General features: G+C 28.8%; 1 long non-coding RNA gene across 1 annotated transcript; it reads right to left on the reverse strand.

Moving 5' to 3' along the window:
- On the reverse strand, positions 1,134-7,113 carry LOC109347432. The gene is made up of 3 exons (XR_002107598.1): positions 7,056-7,113; positions 6,888-6,890; positions 1,134-1,147 (listed from the first exon to the last, which is right to left on the reverse strand). It is a non-coding gene; the product is annotated as an uncharacterized LOC109347432 (long non-coding RNA).

Genomic DNA, 10,212 nt, shown 5'->3' on the forward strand with positions numbered 1-10,212 from the left:
AACTTGGTCTAATACAGGGTGTTCTTACAGTGTTTTGTGATAGTCAAAGTGCTATTCATTTGACCAGGAATAATCGTTATCATGACAAGACCAAACACATTGATATAAAACGTCACTTTATCCGAAATATTGTTGCTATTGGTGAAATTATGGTGGAAAAGATTCACACATCAGAGAATCCAGCAGATATACTTACCAAGCCACTTCCGAATACCAAGTTCCAACTTTGCTTGGACTTGGTTGGTCTCTACAGCACTTGAGTGCCCTTCGGGGCATTATTTGGCGATGAGCAACTTATCAAATTCGAGCCAAGGTGGAGATTGTTAGATGCCTCTCATTACTATGCCTTAAAAGAATTTTATGACAATTTTATGGCTCTCTTTAAGGGCATTTTATGTCACTTTTATGGCTTTGTTTCCAAGCATCCAATGCTTGGAATCCAAGATACCAAGACTTTGCTTGCCTATAAAAGGACACATATAGAGAGCTTCAAAATCATCTTCACAACACACAACATCTCTTTCATTTACACATATATTGTGAGTGCATTCTTGGTGAGAATTCTTGTTCCATTTGAGAGAGTATTTGTGAGAAAAAATATTGTCATTTGTCCTCATCATTATAAGAGGATTTCTTGTACTCTTCTTTTTTACATAGTGGAATTTTGCTCTTGATCGCCCGTGGTTTTTTTCCTCTCACACTGAGGGGTTTTTCCACGTTAAATCTTGTGTGTTATTTTCTTTATCCTTTACTTGCTTCTCTTTTGTTCTCAATTGATTCAATTCTGTGCTTCCACATTGTGTTCTATCCTCAACAGAACACGAGTTTAATATATAACATGATTTTCTCATCTATTTTAGTTAGGCAATATGAAATTATATATAATAATATGTTTCAAATATCTCAATCAATAACCCGTGAAAATATGATTTAGACTGGGTAAGAAATGAATAATACTCAAAAATAATTTACCCCACAACTCTTTTGTAGCTCAAATACTCAGGTCAAATACAAGAAGAATGTTATTGAATACTATAAGTGCATGTATTCATCTAAGTTATTATTATTATCTTTATTACCAATTGAGTTAAATGACACCAAAAGATTGTGGTGAACGCAATTATGAATCTATTGAAATTACATCATCCTTCATGTCCTTTGTGTTGTCCTTTAAACTGATCTATCTAGTTTCGCTAAGCACGCTTCACTTTTGATGATCCATTATTAGAAGTGGAAAAGAAGTCCCTACTTAAAAGTTAGGAACATTGACAGGTGAAGATGTGACACAAACATAATTAATTCAAGACCTAAACTTACGGTTGAGTTGATTGGTGAGTTTCTTGCATAACCTAATTAATGGGTCTAGTTTTAATTGGTTGGAGAGAGAATTGTGAGGAGAGGAACATATGAGAACTAGAATGAAAAGTAAGCTAGAGATGATCAAAAATAGTAAATTTTTGTATGGTTTTTTCTAAGAGAAAATATAATATTTTCTTTCTCCTTTTTGTTTAATTGAGTACAAAATGAGATGAAGGAAAAGATTAAAATAACCTAAAAATAAAAGGAAGAGGAATTACTATTAATTTAGGCAAAACTATTATTTTAGTCTCTTCGGTCTTCACTTAAGTTTGCAATTTGATCCCTCAACTTTTGTTATACAATAACATTGTCTTTCCCTTAGTTAGTTTGTTGACGACATTAATGTGTTCCAAAATGGTGTTATTTTGAACATTCCTAACTTTAAACCTTTTTTTTGTTTGCAAGATTAACTAAAAGGTCATCATCGTCGTCATTGACATCGCCCTTTCAATTTCAAGTTGGAATCTCCCCCTTTTTTTCACCATTGCCCCATTCCTTTAAATTTGCTACCACCACCACATTTCCTCCATTCTCAAACCCTAAGCCACCATCGTCAATCCTCTCTCTACACGTTCACTATCTCTCTAATCTTCATCTCCAAACACCTAAACCTTAACACTCAAATTCACGTTGGGACCATCATGAGTAGAGCTTGAAGATGGTGCAATTTCTGTGTTGCCTAGTTTGCCCCGTTTGTCACAAACATCACCATAATATCTTCAAAGGAAGAAGATGGTCCAAAAAACGATATTATTTTGGAGTCTCCGAGAGCTACTAGAAAATGATGTCGTTTTTAGGAAAGTAACAACCATGAAGGATTATAGTTGACAATGTCAACCGAGTGTAACAAAGTTAACGAATTAGAGTAAGAAAAAGTTAAGGGACCAATTGATAAAATAAATTAGGTAGAAGGAAGAAAACAATACTTTTTCCATTAATTTATTATTAAGTAATAAATTTTAAATTTATTTATTATATATGGCGTAGCCATTATTTTTTATTTAATAATTATATTTTATGGCAAAGTATTCGTACGTCGCGTGCAAAGGCATTTACAAATTTATATGGATGAATTTTGTGCATATAATAATATTATTGTATGATAAAATTGCAAAGTGCTAATGCATCACACTCATTTTTGTCCAATTATGCCATTCAACAATGTAGTTCATCTTTCTTGACATCACTTGACAGAATGAGCACAAAATCCACTTTTATACCAAAGAAGTGAGAATGATATCATTAGTGTAGTAAAATCCATTAAATCAGTCAAAGTATTCATATAGGGTAACAATTCAATTAGTAGTTTATTCATTAAATCATATATTGATAAAATTATATATATATATATATATATATATAATATAATATACTATTATTATTATTTAAAACTAATAAAAATATAATAAACACTTTTATTTATAATGCTTAACAAAATAAAATGTGACCATTTCTAGAAGTACAAAGAATGGTGGTTGAGTCATGTTTGATATCCACAACAACATTCTATAAAAATTAAGGCATTTTCAGGTTTTATTTTTCAATTTTGAAGGAAAAGAAAACTAACCAATATGACTATATATTTTCTGGGTGGTCCGGCCATATCACGCCTGATATATGTATGCAACCGCTATAATTATACTAACATGAACTCCAATTCATTAGCTTATCAATTAAACATATAGTGTGAATAGGGATGGCAATGGATGCATGCAGGCGTGTGTTTTCTGGTTCCTAAACCCATAATATTTATGTCCCATACATGTAATAAGTATTTATAGGTATCCAACAAGTTTTTAATTTTAATTATATATTTACATATTTTGTAATAATCAACATGTAAAAATAATTATTACATAAATAATATAATATTTATATGATAAATTTATAATTATTGTCAAATATGTATAATTTATTATGAAATAATAATAAAATATAAGATATATAATCTTTAAAATAATAATAAAAAACTATAATATGTATAAAATTTTAATTAAAAACTAAATTTATAAATTTAACAGGTACCCATGTAGCGGGGTATCATAAAGCTCATTAACACCTATAAACTATTATTACAGGTACTCATTGCGATATTTTAAAAGGTACCCATGGGTCAAGTTTTTTATCATCCTTAAGTATAATGCGATATTTTTAATTATGAGCGAAAACTTTCTCTTTAACTTATTTCTGCTCTCTACTTATGAAGGCAAATGTGATAGGAAATAATAGTGTGAAGAAATAGGATGTGATTTTTTTCTTAATTTTGTCTAAACCAGAGGTACATTGTATCTATTAATGGCAATCGTAATCGAATCTGGTAGAACCAATATGAGCGACAAAACTCTCCCTATCCAAATGCACTTACATTCTTAGTGACTCAAACTTGAGATTTTTGGTTAAGATAGAACAACTTCCCCAATTTATCTACGCCTTAATTGGCCATTGTTTGTTAATATACAGGAATTAAATTGCTGTACTTATATATTTTCCACTCTCAAATAATAATATTTTTGAAAATCACATGGATTTTCTATAAGAAGTAATCTTGTTCAAGCTAAAAACAACCACGTCAAGTTAACATTGGTTCTTCTAACATGATTTTCCCCATCCACAAGACTACATAGGAATTATGGGTATGTGACTAATTAATATGTATACCTTACTACATTATTGTAACAAGTTTGTATTACTATGCGATAAGAAGAAACATGATTACAAGATTATATCTTTATTTATATATATATAATTCTTAAAATTGCGAGTTTATCATTAAATTAGGTGAACTCTACTTTCACTATAAGAAATTTACTATATACATCCAGACGCTTATAGTGACAGAGAATAAAATCATAGGTATAGATATAATATATCTATGGACGTAAAAAAATCGTAGGTATAAATGTAATATAATTATGAATGTCTAAGTTGATAACTATATGTTCTACAATCTATCATAGGCAATGGTTTTAAGTGTTGCTTATAGCCACATTTTTACAAGGTGAATTTGAAGTAGTTAGTTTGGACGAAGATGGTTGATCATTTGGTATAGTTTAATAACTTCAATTTTCATATATGGAAGCAACACTACATAATGTTAATATTGATGTATTATATTAGTATTATATATGTCTATCTACAACCATTATTAATTTGTGCGCACCAAAATAATTCACCTAAGTTCTATTTTTTGCTTTTAATAGGTACAAGATTCTTTTCCCATCTTATTTTGGTTCTCCATATTCAAATTGTAAAGAAGATAATGAATATGGTATAACAATTTTCATTATTAGAGTTTTTCCATTGTATTACTTTATTCATTCATTGTTGTCTTTTTTATTCCTCACAGGTGACGATTAGACAACCAATTTCTTTTTGATGCAATAAACTAGAAATGAATCATTTTTTTTCTAGAAACACAATTGTATCTATTTAGATGGATATGATCCAAATTGTATAATTTTTAGGATTATAAGACTTTTCATATGTATGCTATATATTGACATATTTAACTCATATATTTCAACAGATTATATAACTTTTTTTAATTTTAAATATAATGATGTGTTCATAAATTTATTTTTCTACTATACATTTGTATTATGATTTCTTGTTACCATGAGTCATTAAAACAAGTTGAAACAATACCCTAAGTATATATAAGACTATGTTAATATCATGAAGGATTATACCAATAGAATAAAACCATATGTATAAGAAAAATATACTTATCTATAATGATTGACAAAGATTGAAGGTATAAGTCTTATACTTACGGTTCTGACTTCCATCACTAAAACTTATAGTGATAGGAAAAATTGCAAGTATAAACACCTATAGTGACAGATATAATCCCAAGGTATAGGTTGAAGTTTTATACCTAAGCGTTTGACAACTATCACTAAAACTTGTAGTGACAGGGGAAATCGTAGATATAGTGACTTAAATACGATAGAAAAATGTTCGTAGGTAAACATTTTTTGAGCTATACCTACGATTGTTTGTTTTTTACCTACGATTTTCATCCTTAGGTATATGAAAAATTTATTGTAGTGTTTTAAATATAATTTACCTATTATAAAGCCAATGTATATACCTCACCATAATCATTTTTTATTATGTAATGTCTATGCACCGTCACTATAAAGATTTATGTACGATTATTATATCATTCAATTGGATTACTTTTTGAAGAGTCAATGATGATTAAATATTAATGACAGATCATAAAATGATAGTGTATAAAAATTATACACCATTAGTACATACTTTTTTTTTGTCTTTTACTAAATTTCACATGATGACATCTATCCATAACATTCATCATAAGTATTTACTAACTAGCAACATGATTATTTATGGATAATATGATAATATAATCAAGCATGCTACAACAACATTCTAAATGAATCCAATTGTTCATATTTAACTATCCTTATAGAAGGAGAAACATAGGCTAAGAGATAATAAACATTTGATGAGTAAAAAAACAATAACCACTGAGAATCAGACGGGAAGAGTCGAAGATGGATTAAGGGTTTTTAGGAGGATTCTTTGTGTGAAGAATCATATTCGGGTTTTGGAATTCATTAAGAAAAAACTGAAAAGGATATCATTTAGGCATGTAAATCAAGCTTCTAGAACCCAAAATAATTGAATGACTCATTAGTTTGAGTGAGTTTGTCCGAGTTCATTCAGTACTGATTTTGAGACCAATTCAATTTGATTCCACCACATAGGCACGTAAGCGTACATGTTTGATAATATATATATATATATATATATATAAAAGTTGCAATGCTTAAAGTTCTAAAATCGAAATATGGGGATCAGAGTAATTCTGACTATGGTGAGAATGATATAAGTTGGTTCTCAGACTCCTTGTGGTGGAGATATTTGAAGAGGATGGTGAGAGGGTTGGATAATGGTAGAGAGAGAATTAAGGGTGGTTTTAAAAAGGTGGTGGGAGACGGGAGTCATACTAGATTTTGGGAGGATTATTAAGTGAGGGAGGGTCCTTTGAGGGATTCATTTGCTAGGCTTTATAATATTTATTCTGAGAAGGAGGTTCAAGTGGGTCAGTTAGGTGTTTGGAAGGAGGGGAAGTGGATTTGGCAACATTCATGGAGACAGGAACCTTTCGACTGGGAGAAGCTTGTGATAGAGGAGCTGATGGAGTTGTTGGAGTAGATTAGTTGAAGGAAGATATTAAAGATGAATGGATTTGAGTTCATGAGGTTTCTAAATGTTATTCGGTCAAGTCGGATTACCAATTTATTTGGCAAGATGAGGAGGTTGGTGAAGAGGATCGTGAGTTTTGGAACATAGTTTGAAAATCTTGGGCACCTATGAAGACTTGTGTGCTTGCTGGAGAACTATCTTAGATAGGATTCCAAGTAAGTGGCATCTTGCCAAGAGGGGTGATATCTTTTCTAGAAATGATATTATGTGTACTTAGTGTCAGACTCAATCGAAGACTTCAGATCATCTTTTCTTCTCTTGTCATTTCTCTTATCGGGTTTGACAACTACTTTCTGAGTGGTTGGGACTTGGGGTTACACTTCCTTCTACAACTAAGTCTCACCGTCTACAATATTTTCTTCTAGTTAAGGGTTGTTTATCAAAAGGTATTGGTTCTGTTATTTGGATGGCCATGGTATTTGGTCTCTTTGACGATGCAAAAATGATGTTATTTTAACAACAAGAGGTTGGGTTTGGAGGAGTTGTTGGATGAAATCAAATTCAAGGCTTGGTTTTAGATCAAAAGTAGAATTAAAGGGATTTTCACGTGTTGATTTGAGTGGGTCTCTAATATGATTTTGTGCTTGGATTAGTACTGTTAAGCACCTTCTTGGATAAATTGTTGTTTTTTCCATTGTATTTTGGTGGGATTGTCTCATATCTTTTTGATATAATTTTATTCCTTTTTTAATAAAATTTACTTACCAAAAAATATGTTTATAACCTATATTACTTTTTCTTTATTTTTTTACACTAAAATCTCATGATATTTAGAGGACAATGTGTTTTTAAAAATAAAAGAAACAAAGTTATCAAACTTTAACTTATGAAATTGTTGTTATGAGAAATATATTTTTGTCCTTGTGTTTACATACATGATATATTTTTTTGTCTCATAAGAGTATATTATTTATTGTGTAACTTATTATAAAAAGGATGTGATAAATGAGGAGTGGTCTTGACACATTTACCGGAGAAGATGTCTTTTTTATTAGAAGGAAGATCCTGCTAGAAGTATTTATGTCCTTATTCGAAATTAAACCATTATTGCACGGTTGGTGTTAGTGATAAATGGAGATAGAATCTTGATAAATCAAGTTTCCATGTGGTGAGAACTATGTACTTAGTACAATTGAATTCAGTTGCAATGAAGTCATGTAATATTCTTCATTTATGTTAGATTAATTGTGTGCCTTCAAAGTTTTGTTGTTTAATATGGAAATTCTTAAAGAAAGAGTACCAACTAGAACTGAGCTTCATAAGAGAAATATTATTGGGGCGGATGATTTGACGTGTGTTCTATATCTTTTGCATGATGAACGTATTGAACACTTGTTCTTATCTTATTCTTATCTTGTTCCTTTGTCACCAATGTGTGGATTGGATTTTATACTTGGCTTCATCTAGATTATAGTGTGCCGAATTCGATTGTGGAAGGGCTTCAGGTTCATGGTTCTCTATGCAAAATTAGTAAAGGGAAATCTTTGTGGAGAATGTTGTGGTTTTCTGTTATCTGGCTCATTTGGAGCATGAGAAATGATATTATTTTTAGAGGAGAAAATGCTAGTTTTATTTATATTATGGTTTTGATCCAAATTAGATCTTGGGTATGGTTCTCAAAAAATATGAGATCATCTTCTTACACCTTTGCTCAATGGTGTATCAATCATTATACTTGTATTAAACTTTTTTGTACGTTATAATCAGTTTGACACTCCTTACTCCATACATTTACTTATTAAAAAAACAGTCAAAAAAATATTTATTATTAAAATTTCCAATTCATTCAACAAGTAGTATGAGGATAGCAAATTTCGTTTGGTTTGTTAAGTTTTTTAATTTAAAAAAAAAGTTGTATAAGATATTTATTTTTGGGTTTAATATATATATACTAACAATTTAAATATTTTTACATTTTCAAGAAAGCATTCATCATGCATATGTTAACTATCATTGACTATCAAACAAATGTATTATAAATCATTGATAAATGATATGATGACAGTGTAAAAAACTTTACATTGATAGTGCATACATTTTAAACTCTTTATATATTAATGTTTAGTGTATCTCATTATTTGACAACAATAGGATAGCAATATATTTCTTCCTTATTCTCAAATAAAACAAAACGTATTTGAAAATAAACTAATGTTATTGGTTGATGTAAGAGAAAATGACAAATTTTATTATTGTTAAATGAAACTTTTTAAAGGAGTCTCTCATATGTTGCATGCACCATTTCAATAAAAGTTGCTAGAATGAGATAAGAATCTGGTTCTCAAATCGTATATCGAATCCTATTCTAGACTAATTAAAAATACAATATTATTTTAAAAAATTAAATATTTTTATTTTCTAATTTTGTTTCAATATTTTTATTATAATATTATTGATTCAAAACAAAATTTGAAACATAATTTAGGTTAATATATTTTCACCAAATGTATGATTACACAAAGTTTGCGGTCAATAATCTTCCTTCATAGTTGCTGAAGGTTTAATTTATAAAATATGAAAAGACGTGAAAGCATATATGATAGACAAAGAAAAGCACAGGGAAAGTGTACGTATTTCAATTTTATATATCAAGAACCCGTGGCTTCCAGACGGTGAAGTGGAAGACAAAAATAAGTTTTGGATATTGTTAATGTATTATTCATCATTCATATTTAATTATTATTAACTTTTTAAAAAAAAGTAATTTAAATAAAAAGCCATTAATATAATAAATGTATATAAATTTTTACAATAATAATACATTGATATTACACTCATATATTTTCATAATATATTCTTTCATTACATTCTTCTCACAGTATATGTCACTATTTTTTAAGACTGAGATATAAAACTATAATTTTAATACACATATAAGTGTGGTTAATGCGGCTAGTTTTGATATATATATATGTATATATATATATATATATGTATATATATATGTGTATATATATGTATATATATATATGTATATATATGTATATATATATATGTGTATATATATGTATATATATATATATGTGTATATATATATATATATATATGTATATATGTATATATATATATGTATGGATTTGCTAACATGAATAAAGTATGATTTTAGAAGAAGTATGTTAATATTGTATACATATATAAAGTGATTATCATTCTACCATTTTAGGACATACACTAAAATGATGATTTTAGAACTTGGTGTTTGGAGTTAATCAAAGTAAATCATAAGAACTTGTCTAAGTACTTCAAATTTATAAGAAGTTGAGAAATATTTTCCTTACTCAAAATGATCTTGTCTCCTCAAGAATTTGTTAATATTTAGTTTATGTTTCTGGTTAATTGTTTATATGAAATTCAAATTAAAACCAAAATATGTTTAACTCATTATTTGTGCATTGACATGTTCATATGATTCATTCAATTAGGCAATTCATTGTGGTTCGACATAATCTATATACTATACTACAATTAAATCTTGAAAGAAGTGTAAATTGTAAAATAGTAAAGTATTATCAATAAATTTATTTGTTGAAACACCTTTTAATATATAAAAGTGATGAAGCTAACTTACTAACTTTTATTTATTGTTATTCCACAATTTATTTATTCTTTAATGCC

The sequence above is a fragment of the Lupinus angustifolius genome, chromosome LG05, assembly GCF_001865875.1.
Source record: "Lupinus angustifolius cultivar Tanjil chromosome LG05, LupAngTanjil_v1.0, whole genome shotgun sequence".
Taxonomy (NCBI): Eukaryota; Viridiplantae; Streptophyta; class Magnoliopsida; order Fabales; family Fabaceae; genus Lupinus; species Lupinus angustifolius.